We start from the raw sequence: 14,015 nt of genomic DNA on the forward strand, positions 1-14,015 counted from the left end.
GGGCCCTATGTGTGTGGTATTCTCAGAATGAGGAACTGGATCTCCATGGACTCCTTTGTGGGCCACTCTTTGGTTGAGCCTCAACAACTGGTTCTGCAACTACATCTGGGCTTTGGATATTACATGGTGATACTCCATGTTTCATTCCAAGTAATCCTGCTCCTCCTCTGGACCCCATGTGTGTGGTATCCTCAGACATAAGAAATGGGTCACCATCGAGACAGAGCCTTAGAGTAAGGGTTATGTCCAGGGCTGTAAGCAGGGCCCAAACTACACCAGTTTCGTTAAGTCCATGGAGAGCTCAATTAGAGCCCATGCACAGGTGAGGGTCAGGTGTAGAGTTAGTGTTAGAGGTGGGGTGAGGTTTAGGTTAAGGACTATGATGAGGGTCACAGTTAGTATTATGGATAGTTCCAAGGAGGCCCCAGATGCTTAACCACTAGCAGTGCAGTGGTCTCCACAGAGGGCTGAGTGGAGGCTGCATGGGATCCTTCAGTTCAGACTTAGTCTTTGCATGCCAGGGCCAAACTCCCGTGTGTGCAACTCTTTAGTTGGGTCTCAGAAACCTCCTTGTGCAACTCCATCCCGGCAGTGGAAATGACATGATGATGTGCAAATTCCATACCGAATAATACTGCAGGGAATTTGGGCCCTATGTACGTGGTGTTCTCAGATTTATGAACTGGATCCCCATTGGGAGAGAGCCATAGCTAGGGTGAGGGTTTGGACAAGGGACATAAGCAGGGCTGAAGCAACACCAGTCCCTTTATGTCCATGGAGGGTTGAATGAGGGTCCATGCAAGGGTTCCTGTTAGGTGTATGGTTAGCATTAGAGTTGGGGTGAGGTTGAGGTTTATGTGTATGTTTCTGGTGACTTTAAGGGTTGGGGTTACGTCCAAGGTGGCTCCTGGTGCCGAACCCTCAGCAGTGCAGTGGTCTCTCCAGAGGGCTCAGTGGAGGGCACATGGGAGGGTGTCGGTCATGCTTATTCTTTGAGTGCCATGGCGAGCCTCCATTGTGGGCCACTCTTTGGTTGAGCCTCAGCAACTGCTTCTGCAACTACATCTGAGATTTGCATATTACATGGTGATAATCCACATTCGATATCCATTAATCCTGCTCCTCTTCTGGGCACGCCATGTGTGTGGTGTCCTCATACTGAAGAATTGGGTGACCATTGGGAGAGAGCTTTATCTAGAGTTAGGGTTCAATCAAGACGCGTGAGCTGGACTGAAGCGACAGTTGTCCCGTGATCTCCCTGGAGTGGTGAAATGAGGGCCCATGCAAGGATGTGTGTCAATTATATGGTTATGTTTAGAGTAGGGGTGATTTTAATGTTGAGGGGTACGTTGAAGTTCACGGTTAGGGTTAAGTCCCAGGAGGATCCATGTGGAAACACCCCAGCATGGATGTGGTTTCCCAAAAGGGCTGAGTGAAAGCCCCATGGATCATGCTGGTCAGAATTTGTCTGGTGTAGGCCACTCTTCAGTTTGACCTCAGCATCCCCCTTGTGCAGCTCCATGAGGAAATTGGGAATGATATGATTATGCTCCACGTTCCATGCTGAGTAATCCTGCACTGCTCTGGGCGCCAGGTGTGTGGTCTTCTCAGAGTTAGGAGTTGGATCTGCATCGGGAGTGTACCATAGTTAGGGATGGGTTTCGAACCAGGGACATATGTATAGCCAAACGACACTAGTCCCATTGTCTCCGTTTATTTCTAAATGAGAGACCATGCACAGGGTGTGCGTCATGTGTAGGGTTAGCGTTAGACTTACAGTGAGTTGAGGATGATGTGTATGGTTCTGGTAAGTATTAGGGTTGGGTTTACGTCCCAGGTGGCCTCATGCACTGAGCCATCAGCCGTGCAGTGGTCTTCCCATAGGGCTCAGTAGAGGGCACATGGCAGAGTATGGGTCGTGCTTAGTGTTTGCGTGCTAGGGCGAGCCTCCTTTGTGGACCACTCTTTGGTTTAGCCTCAGCAACCCCTTCTGCAATGACATCTGGGCTTTCGATAGTACATGGTGATATAATCCTGCTGAGTAATCCTGCTCCTCTTCTGGACCCCATGTGTGTGGTATCCTCAAACTTAAAAATTGGGTCATCATTGGAGAGAGTCTTAGGTAGAGATATGGCTTGGTATAGCGACATAAGCAGGGCCGAAGCTACATCAGTTCCGTTATCTCCATGCAGGCCTGAATTAAGGCCCATGAGCAGATGCGTGTCAGGTTTAGGTTTAGCATTAGAGTTGGGGTGAAGTTTAGGTTGAGGATTATGGCATCGGTCATGCTTAGGGTTAGGGTTAGGTTCCAGGAGGCCCTAGGTGCTGAAACCCAAGCAGTGCAGCAGTCTCCCTAGAGGGCTCAGTGGAGGGTGCATGGGAGGGTGCCATTCAGGCTTAATCTCTAGGGGCTAGTGCCAGCCTTGGATATAGGCCACACTTTGGTTGGGCCTCAGCAACCCCCTTGTGCAACTCCCTCTGGGCTTTGGAAATTACCTGGTCATTTTCCACGTTCCATGCCGAGGAATCCGGCTCCTCTTCTGAACCCCACGTGTGTGGTCTCTCAGATTTCGGAATTGGATCACCATCGGCAGTGAGCCATAACTAGGTTGAGGGTTCATGCCAGGAACATTGATAGGGCCGAGGTGACACTAGTCCCGTGTTTGCCCTTCAGGGCGGAAATGGGGGCCCATGCATGAATGCTAGTCAGCTGTAGGGTTATTTTTAGAATTGGGGTGAGGTTACATTGAAGAGTACGGTGAGGGTCACGGTTAAGGTTAGGGATAGGGCCAAGGAAGCCCCAGATTCTGAAATGCAAGCAGTGCAGTGGTCTGTACGGACAGCTGTGTGGAGGCTGCATGGTAGCCTTCAGTTCAGACTTATGCTATGTGTGCCAGGGCCAGCCTCCCATGTGTACCACTCTACAGTTGGGCCTCAGCAACCTCCTTTTGCAGCTCCATCCTGGCAGTAGAAATGACATGATAATGTTCCAATACCATCCTGAATAATACTGCAGGGGTTTCGGGCCTATGTGCATGGTTTTCTCAGAGTTAGGAACCGTAACCACATTGGGAGAGAGCCTTAGTTAGAGTGAGGGTTCGGTCCAGGGCCGTAAGCATGGCTGAAACTACACCAGTCCCGTTGTCTCCATGTGGGGCTGAATGAGGGCCCATGCGCGGGTGCGGTTCAGATGTAGGGTTAGCATTAGTGTTGGGGTGAGGTTGAGGTTGAGGAGGACAACGAGGATCCTGGTTATGTTTAGGGTTAGGTTCCAGGAATCCCCAGATGCTGAACCCATAGCTGTGCAGTGGTCTCCCTGAAGAGCAGAGTGGAGGGTGCATGGGAGGGTGTCGTACAACTTAGTCTTTGGTTGCCAGGGCCAGCCTCAGGTGTGGGCCACTCTTCAGTTGGGCATCAGCAACCCCCTGTGCACCTCCCTCTGAACTTTGGAAATTACCTGGTGACGTTCCACTTTCCATGGAAAGTAATGCTGCACCGCTTCTGGGCCCACATGTGTGTGGTCATATCAGACTTAGGAATTTGGTCCTCATCGGGAGAGAGTCTTAGCTAGTGTTAGGGTTTGGCCCAGGGACATAGATAGGGCTGAAGGGATAGGAGTCCCATGATCGCCCTGGAAGGCTGAAGTGAGGGCCCATGCACTAATGCGTGTAAGGTTTAGGATTATGGTTAGAGTTGGTGTGAACTTTAGGTTGAGGGGTATGGTGAGGGTCACCATTACTGTTAGGGTTAGGTCCCAAGAGGTTCCAGGCGGTGAACTCCTAGCAGTGCAGTGGTCTCCACGGAGGGCTGAGTGGAAGCTGCATGGGAGCCTACAGTTCAGACTTAGTCTTTGCGTGCCAGGGCAGCATCCTATGTGTGACACTCTTCAGTTGGGCCTCAGCAACCTTCTTGTGCAGCTCCATCTCAGCAGTGCAAATGAAATGATGATATTCCAATTCCATTCTGAAGAATACTGCAGGGGTTTGGGCCCTGTGTGCATGGTGTTCTCAGAGTTAGGAACTGGATCCCCATTGGGGGAGAGCCATAGCTAGGGTCACGATTCGGTCCAGAGACATAAGCAGGGCCGAAGCGACACCAGTCCCATTATCTACATGGAGGGCTGAATGAGTGCCCATGCAGGGGTGCAGGTCAGGTTTAGGGTTACCTTTAGAGTTGGGGTGAGGTTGAGGATGATGTGTATGGCTCTGGTAAATATAATGGTTAGGTTTTGTCCTAGGTGGCTCCAGGCGCTGAAGCACCAGCAGTGCTGTGGTCTTCCTGGAGGGCTCAGTGGTGAGCACGTGGGAGGGTGTGGGTCATGCTTAGTCTTTGAGAGCCAGGGCGGGCCTCCTTTGTGGGTCACACTTTGGTTGAGCCTCAGGAACCGCTTCTGAAACAACATCCAGGCTTTGGATATTACATGGTGATATTCCATATTCCATGCCGAGTAATCTGTCTCTTCTTCTGTACCCCCTGTGTGAGGTATCCTTAGACTTAAGAATCAGGTCACCATCTGGAGAGAGCTTTAGATAGAGTTGGGTTTCAGACCAGGGCCATAGGCAGGGCCGAAGCTACCCCATTCCACTTACTTCCATGCGGTGAAGAATAATGGCCAGTGTGCAGGTAAGGGTCAGTTTTAGGGTTAGCGTTAGTGTCAGAATGAGTTTGAGGTTCAGGGTATGGTGAGGGTCACGGTTAGTGTTAGGGTTAGAGCCCAAGAAATTCCAGGCGGTGAACCCCTATCATCACAGTGGTCTCCACGGAAGGCTGAGTGGTGGCTGCATGGGAGCCTTCAGTTCAGACTTATTCTTTGTGTTTCAAGGCCAGCCTCACATGTGTGCCACGCTTCATTTGGGTCTCAGCAACCTCCTGGGGCAGCTCCATCCCAGCAGTGGAAACGAAATGATGATGTTCCAATTCCATACCAAATAATATTGCAGGGGTTTTGACCTATAGGCGTGGTGTTTCAGAATTAGGACCATATACCAATTGGGAGAGAACCACAGATAGGGTGAGGTTCCGTCCAGGGACATGAGCAGGGCTGAAGAGACACCGGTCCCGTTATCTCCATGGGGCCTGTATGAGGGCCAGTGCGCAGGTGAGGGTCAGGTGTAGGATTAGCATTAGAGTTGGGGTGAGGTATAGGTTGAGGAGTACGGGGAGGGTCACGGTTCAGGTTAGGACTAGGTTCCAGGAGTCCCAAGGTGCTGAAGCCAAGGCAATGCAGTTGTTTCCCTGGGGGACTCAGAGGAGGGTGCATGGGAGGGTGCCGGTCATGCTTAGACTTTGGGTGCCAAGGCCAGCCTCTTGTTGACGTTAGACTTGGGGTGAGGTTCCGATTGAGGAGTATGGTTTGGGTCATGATTAGGGTGAGGGATAGATCCAAGGAGTCCCCAGGTGATGAACCCCATGCAGTGCAGTGGTCTCCCGGGAGGGCTCAGTGGAGAGCGCATGGGAGGGTGCTGGTCAGGCTTAGTCTTTGGTTACCAGTGCCAGCCTCGCATGTGGGCCACTCTTCGTTTGGGCCTCAGCAGGCACTTTGGCACCTCCCTCTGTTATTTGGATATGACATGGTGGTGGTCCACATTCCATGTGGAGTAATCCTGCACTGCTTCTGGGCCCCATGTGCCTGATATTCTCTGCATTAGGAATTGGATCCCCATCGGGATAGAGAAATAGCTAGGGTTACAGTTTGATCCAGGGACATAAGCAAGGCTGACAAAACAACATTCCATTTATCTCCATTGAGTCTGAGTGAGGGCCATGCGTGGTAGCAGATCAGAGGTAGGGTTAGTGTTAGAGTTGGGGTTAGGTTTAGGTTGAGGAATACAGCAAGGGTCATGGTGAGGGTTAGGGGTAGGTTCCAGGAGGCTCTTAAGTGCAGAACCTTAGTAGTGCATAGGTCTCCTAGAGGGTTGAGTGGAGGGCGCAAGGGATGGTGCCATTCATTCTTAGTCTTAGGGTGTCAAGGCCATCCTCGGGTGTAGGACACTCCTTAGTTGGGCCTCAGCAGCTCCCTTGTGCAGCTGCCTCTGGGCTTTGGAAATGACATGGTGATGTTCCAGGTTCCGTGCCGAGTGATCCTGCACTGCTTCTCTACACCATGTGTAGTGCCTCCTCTTTGGTCAAGTCTCCCTTTGCCTCTCTAAAGATGCTCATCATTCCATCTAGAGCTCACTCAGGCAACCCAGGCCTCAAGATCCTTAACTAGATCCCATCGATGGGAGTTAGATTCCAGCTATTAGGACTTGCTTTCTTTGAGTGCCATTGAACAGCCTAGTACAACGTGTCCTTCCATAGGGAGACAGCCAAACCATGCTATCCCCGTGTGGTGGGTGCTCACCTGTGAGCAGTGCCAGGGCACACACTGCTGACAGACACTGCAGCAGGACCGAATCTCTGGAGAATTATGCCCAGAGTGGAAAAGCGAATCCTAAAACGATTTCGTGCTTTTCAATTCAATTTGTATAATATTCTCAATGCGACAAAATCATAAAAATGGTTAGCAGATCAGGGATTGCCAGGCATCACAAAGGTGATGGGTGCAGGAACGAGATGGGGATGTCTGCTGTAAGAGGACAATTTGGGAGTCCCTATGGAGGGCTTGATGCTCTGTTTCTCATGTGCATTAGTATTGAAATGCAGGCCATGATCCCATTCTACAGGCAGAGAGAACGTAGGGCATCTTTATCATGTTTCCCAATCACACACATTCCCAACAGCCTGACAGCCGCCCACCTTGCTACATCTATCCCCATGGCTCTGGCTGGTGTCCCGTTGACACAGTTGGGTCATAGTTCTAAAGGAGGATTCCATTTCTTGCTAACACGCTTCCCATACCGCTTCCCTCTCTCCTGCACACCGCGGGTTTTCTCAGGACCTGGCCATCCTGTGCACCTGCAGCTGTTTCTCCCAGCCTACGAGGAGCAATCACTTCCCATCCAGCACCACCTGTTTGGTCTTCCTACCTATAGCATTGCACGTGCCGGTGCCTGCTGACCTTCCCTTGTCTCTGTCAGCTGAGTCTGAGTGGTGAACTCGTCCCTAGTTCTCATCTCTTTAATGAATGACATACATCACTGAAGGTCACAGTGAAGTCTCAACCCCCAGTATGTGGACGACGTGGCACCATTTAACAGACTCACTTGATTACTCCCTTTCTTTAAAAATTACTTCCTTCTTCCTTCCACCATCTGGGCCGCTGCTGACCAGTGTCTGTGTTTGTTGGTCTTCATCTTCTTCCCACACCCCCCGCATCTGCTTTCAGTCCACCCTTACTCTGCTGTGATGGCAGCCAGCCTCAGGTTTCTATCTGCCAGCAGCTGGGGCCTCCAAGTCTTTATGCCTTGCCCCCAGCTCTGTATGTCTCCAGACTACTGACTCCAACGTATACCACAAAGGTGTTACCTCCTCAGACTCTGGTAACTCCCTGAAGGCCTCTCCTATTCCCCTCCCCTTGTTTACTAGGCTGCAGCCACACCTGCCCCCTCCCTGCTCCCTGAGCATGTCAGGCACATATTCCTGCTTCAGGTCTTTGCACTCACTTTTCCTCTCTCTGTCCGGAATGTTCTCCCACAGACCAACATGATATACTCCATCATTTCCATCATATCTTTGCTCTGCCATCACCTGCTCAGTGGCGTCTCTGCTAGCTCTGTATCTAAAACCGAAAACTGCTCCTTCTCCGACCTGAACACTTGATATCCCTTCCCAGAATTCTTTTTCTTTCCGGCCCTTGGCATCATCTTGTTTTTCTTTCTTGCTTGCTGGATGTCGCCTACTGCAGTCCCTGCCAGAATGTCGGCTCCATGGGGTTCAAAGACCAAACTAGCTTGTTTAGGACTCTTTCCTTAGGGCCCTAGAACAGTGTCTAACTCCTTCAAAGACTCAAACATCATTTACTGAGCAAGTAAATATTGGGATTTCATATTACTTTGCTGGGTGCACCATCACAAAGTACCACAGCCTGGGTGGCTTAAGCAACAGACATTGATTTATTTATTTTCTCACACTTTATTTTTTTAACGTTTATTTTTGAAACAGAGAGAGACAGCTCATGAATGGGGGAGGGTCAGAGAGAGAGAGGGAGGCACAGAATCTGAAACAGGCTCCAGGCTCTGAGCTGTCATCACATAGCCCGACGTGGGGCTTGAACTCATGAACTGCGAGATCATGACCTGGGCCAAAGTCGGACGCTTAACCGATTGAGCGACTCAGGTGCCTCCAACTTTCTCACACTTTAGATCAAGGTGTGTGTGGCCAGGGTGGGTGTCCTGTGTCCATGACTGGTGGATGACCTCCTTCCCACTGTCTTCATGTGGTCTTCCTTCTGCGTGTGTAGGTGCCTACTCTCTTCCTATACGACACCAGTTATGATTAGAGTCCCTCCCTGCAATTGAGCTCATTGGAACTCCACTTTACCTTTCAAGATCTGGTATCCAAGTACAGTCCCATGGGTAGTTAGGACTTCAATGTATGGACTTAGGGGGCAAATGCATTCCATAACAGATTTCTGTCTGTTGTACCTAGTCAGTACCTACATGTTTTTTTTTCTCCATGCCCTTTTCCCCATTATTTGCTCACACAGTGCTAATCCCAGTTTGCCCTTAGCCCAAGTTATAATTCTGTTTATTTATTTGTATAGGCTTGCATCTTCCCTCTACCTCTATACTCCAAGTTCCTGGCTGGCCCTGGAATTACATCCTTAGCATGGACATCATAACCTCCAGGTGAGGTAAGTATGATTATTCTCGTTTTGAAAATCCACAGTCTGAAGCTCAAGAGAGAGTAGGTCATGTTTCTGAGATCATAGTACTAGTAAGTGCTGTCCTTTGCATAACTTTGTTCTCATAGGCTCCAAAGCCCACTTTCTTTCATCTACCAAACTGTCCCCAAGATGAACGGAGAAAAGCCATACTTCAGCCTGGTATGTTATAAGCAACGGTACGTGTAAAGCTGCTGTCACATTCCAGGAAATGGGATTAAGTTTAGTATCTGAGTAATTATACCCACGGGTTGAATTTCAATGTCACATCCTTTTATTTTTTACTGCTGCAATTTCTGTTATCCTTAATGATTATATAAATGTATTCGTCCCTTTGAAAAATTTAGCCAGCAAGAATACTGAGAGAGGTTGTTTCCTTTGTAACAGGTCTGAATTATACAATGAATTCATAATGTCAAGATAATAGCTGTTATTTTTCCCTACAATATAGAGGAAAAGGTCATTGCCTCTGTTGTAAGAGTTTACCATGTGTTCTTGGTAACATGACTGAGCTGTATTGGTGAAAAACCGTCGTAGACTTTGAAAGTCAGTTATTTATAGTTAAGAGAGTATCGTTCTTTCTTTGGGTGCAGCTGGTTGTTGGAAATAGAACTTAGGAGTTTCCTGCATAGATTGTCTATTTCAGAATGAGTTTTGTTTTAAAAAGTATATTTGCATTCATGCGAGTTGTACAATTATTCTTTTGGGTTGCTAAGTAATACTCCATTGTGTATGTATATATACAGACATATATATACCACATCTTTTTATCCATTCATCCATCAATGGACATTTGGGATTTTTCCATATTTTAGCTGTTGTTGATAGTGCTGCTATAACCTTTGGGGCTCACTTGTCTCTTCGAAATAGCATATCTGTATCTCTTGGATCAATACCTAGTAGTGCAACTGCTGGGTTATGGTAGTCCTCTTTTTCATTTTGTGAGGAACCTACCTACTGTTTTCCAGAGTGGCTTGACCATTTTGCATTCCCGCCAGCAGTGCAAGAGTTCCTCTTTCATCACTTCCCCGCCAACATTTGTTGTTGCCTGAGTTGTTAATGTTAGCCATTCTCACAGGGGTGAGGTGTTCTCATTGTGGTTTTGATTTGTATTTCCCTGATGATGAGTGATGTTGAGCATTTTTTCATGTCTCATTTGGCCATCTGGATGTCATCCTTGGAGAAGTGTTTGCTCATGTCTTTGCCCATTTATTCACTGGATTACTTGTTTTTTGGGTGTTGAGTTCGATATGTTCTTTATAGATTTTGAGTACTAATCCTTTATCTCATATGTTATTTGCAAATATTTTCTCCCTTTCTGTTGGTTGCCTTTTAGTTATGCTGATTGTTTCCTCCTCTGTTCAGAAGCGTTTTATTTTAATGAGGTCCTAATAGTTCATGTTTGCTTTTGTTTCCCTTGCCTCTGGAGACTTGTTGACTAAGAAGTTGTGGAAGCAAACATCAAAGAGGTTTCTGCCAGCTTTCTCTTCGAGGGTTTTGATGGCTTCCTATGTTACATTTAGGTCTTTCATCCATTTTGAGTGTCTTTCACCCATTTTGTGCCGTGAATTACATGGAGGGCTGAAGTGAGGGCATATGCAGGTCTGCTGTAGAGTTACTGTGACAGATAGGGTTAGGTGTAGGTTGAGGTTTATGGTGAGAATTAAGGTTAGGGTTAGGGTTATGTCTGAGGAGACTCCAGGCCCTGACCCCACAGGAGAGCAATTGTCTGCCCGAAGGCCTGAGTGGAGTACACAGGGAGGGTGTGAGTTAGGATTAGGAGTGGGTTCCAAGACCAGACAAAGTATGGTCAATCCTTCAGGGATCCTCTCGTATCCCTGCAGGTACACTTTGGAATACCCCTCAGGTATCACCTTGTGCAGCTGCAGGTGCAGTTTGGAAATGACATGGTGATGTTCCACATTCCATGCCGAGTATTTCTGTACTGATACTCGAATCCATGTGCGTGCTGTTGTCAGACATTGGAATTGGGTCCCGATTGGGAGAGAGCATTAACATTGCTAAGGATTCGATCCAGGCACTTCGCCAAGGCTGAAGCAACTCGAGTCTCATGACCTTCGTTTATACAATAGAGTTCGGTTGAGGAATAAGCTTAGAGTTAGGGTTAGGTTAGAGTTAGAGTTAGGGTTAGCCCAGGAGGCTCAAGGGGCTAAAACCACAGCGGTGCAGTTGTCTCCCCAAAGTCCTGAGTTGAAGGCAAAATGGAGGGTGCTGGTCAATATTAGTCTTTGGTTTCCAAGACCAGTCAACTGTATGGGCCACTAGTCGGGTAGGTGGTGTTGTCAGATTCTGGTATTGGATCCCCATGGGGAGAGGGTATTAGCTAGGTTTGAAGTTCAGTCCAGGCTCGTCCCAGGGGGAAAGCAAATCCAGACTCATTATATCCCTCAAGAGTTGAAGTGAGGGCCCAGGCGACGGGGAAGTTCGAGTGTAGGATAATCTCTGAGAAAGGGTTAGGCTTCCATTGACCATTGTGGTTAGATTTACGGTTAGGGTAAGGCCACAGGAGGCTCCAAGTGCTGAAGCCAGAGCACTGCAGTTGTATCCCCACAGGGCTGAGCGGAGGGCACAAAGGAGGGTGCCGGTCAGAATCAGAATTTCTTTCAAAGGCCACAAAATTCTATGGGCCACAGGTCAGGTAGGCCTCAGGAATTCTCTGGGGCAGATGCAGCCGGGCCTGGGAAATGACATGGTGAACTTCCAGGTTCCATGCGGAGTGACCCTGCAACGCTTCTGGACCCCAGGTGTGTGGTGTTGTCAGACGTTGGTATTCAGGCCCCATGGGGAGAGAGCCTTAGCTAGGGTTAAGGTTCGGTCCGGGGACTTCGCCATGGCCAAGGGGACTCCAGTTTCATGATCTCCCTCCAGGGCTGACCTGAGGTCCCATGAGACAGTGCGGCTCAAGTGTAGGAATACTGTTCGAGGCTGGCTTAGGTTTCACTGGAGGGTTCCGGTTAGGGGTAGGGTTAGATTTAGGGTTAGGTCCAGGAGGCTCCAGGAGCTGAACCCACAGCAGTACAGCGGTCTCCTCGAAGGGCTAAGTTGAGGGCCCAAGGGAGGGTGCAGGTCAGGATCAGTGTTTGGCTTCCAAGGCCGCACAACTCTATTGGCCCCTGGTGGGGGAGGCCTCAGGAAGCCTCTTGGACAGCTGTAGCTGGGCCGTGAAATGACATGGTAGCTCCCAGGTTCCATGCTGAGTGACCCCGCAACGATTCTGCACCGTAGGCGCGTGGTGTTGTCAGACTTTGGTTTGGGCACCATGGGGAGAGAGCCTTTGCTAGGGTTAGGGTCGGTAACAGACGTCGCCAGGGCCGAATCGACTGCAGTCTCATGATCTCTCCCTCGAGGGCTGAAGTGAGGGCCCATGTGATGGTGCAGCTAAAGTGTAGGGTTAGGGATCAAAGCTGGCTTAGGTTTTGGTGGAGGGTTCTGGTTAGGGATAGAGTTAGGTCCCAGGGGGCTCCAGGCGCGGAACCCACAGGGGTGCAGTGGTCTCCCCGAAGGGCTGAGTTGAGGATACAAGGGAGGGTGCCAGTCAGGATCAGTCTCTGGCTTCCAAGGCCACACAACTCTATGGGCCACTGGTCTGGGAGGCCTCAGGGACCTCTCAGGCAGCTGCAGCCGGAACTGGGAAATGACACAGTGAGCTTCCTGGTTCCATGCCGAGTAACCCTGCACTGCTTCTGGACCCCAGGCACGTGGTGTTGTCAGACTTTGGTATTGGGTCCCCATCAGGAGAGAGCCTTAGCTAGGGTTAGGGTTCGGTCCAGGGACGTCACCAGGGCCGAAGCGACTCTGGTCTCGTGATCTCCCTCGAGGGCTGAAGTGAGGGCCCATGCGACGGTGCAGATCAAGTGTAGGGTTAGGGTTTGATGCCGGTGTAGGTTTTGGTGGAGGGTTCCGGTTAGGGGTAGGGTTAGGGTTAGGGTTAGGTCCCAGGAGGTTCCAGGCGCTGAACCCACAGCGGTGAAGTTGTCTCCTCAAAGAGCTGAGTTTAGGGCACAGGGAGGGAGCAAACCAGCATCAGTCTCTGGCTTCCAAGGCCACACAACTGTGGTATTCGGTCTCCATGTGGAGATAGCCTTAGCTCCATTTAGGCTTTGGGCCAGGGAAATCTCTAGGGCTAAGTGACACCAGTCCTGTGATCTCCCTGTGTCAATGATGTGTGGGCACATGCATGGTGCAAGTCAGGTTTAGGGTGAGTGTTAAAGATGAGGTGAGGTTTAGGTTCACGTATATACTGTGGGTCACCGTTAAGATTAGGGCTTGGTCACAGGAGGCTCGTGGCACTATACCCCAGTAGGTCGGTTATCCCCCCGCAGGGCTGAGTAGAGGGGTCTAAGGAGGGTCCCAGTCAGGCTGAGTTGGGTGCCAGGGCCACTCCTTGCTTAGACCTTAGGAAGTCCCCTGTGGAACTCCTTCTGGTCTTTGGAAATGACATTGTGTTATTCCAGGTTCCATGCTGAGTAATCCTCCTCCGCTCTGAAGCCCATGTCCGTCATGTGCTCAGACTTAGGAATTGGGTCCCCATTAGGAGAAAGCTTTAGCCAAGGTTAACTTTCGGTCCAGGGACGTTGCCAGGGCCAAAGCTACATCATTGCCATGATCACCCTGGAAGGCTGAATGAGGGTCCATGCGCGGGTGTGGGTCATGTGCAGGGTTAGTTTTGAGTTGGGATGAGGCTTAGTTTGAGCGGTATGTGCGTGTCACAGTTAAGGTTAGGGTTAGGTCCCAGGAAGCTCCAAGCACTGAAACGTTACAAGGTAGTGGTCTTCCCAGAGGATTGAGTATAGGCCTCATTGGAGCGGTCTGTTCAGGCTTATCTTTGTGATCCAGGGCCAGCTGTGTGTGCCATCTTCAGTTGGGCCTCATCATCGCCCTTGTGCAGCATCATGCGGGCATTGGAAATGTCATGATGATGTTCCATGTTCCATGCCAAGTAATCCTGCACCGCTTTGGGCCCATTGTTTGTGGTGTTCTCAGAGATAGGAATTGGGTCCCCATTCAGAGATATCCTTAACTAGGTTTAATGTTCTGTCCAGGGACTTCACCAGTACCGAGATGACACCGTTCTTGTGTGTCATGTGTGTTGGGTTAGGGTTTGGGATTGGGTTTGGTGTTAGGGGTTAGGGTTACAGTTAGGGTTGGTGTTAGGTGTTAGTGTTAGGGGCTAGAATTAGGTTTATGCATTAAGGTTGGGTTTAGGGTTATGGTTAGTGTTTTGGATTAT

This window comes from Acinonyx jubatus, chromosome D1 (assembly GCF_027475565.1).
Source record: "Acinonyx jubatus isolate Ajub_Pintada_27869175 chromosome D1, VMU_Ajub_asm_v1.0, whole genome shotgun sequence".
In the NCBI taxonomy this organism is placed as follows: Eukaryota; Metazoa; Chordata; class Mammalia; order Carnivora; family Felidae; genus Acinonyx; species Acinonyx jubatus.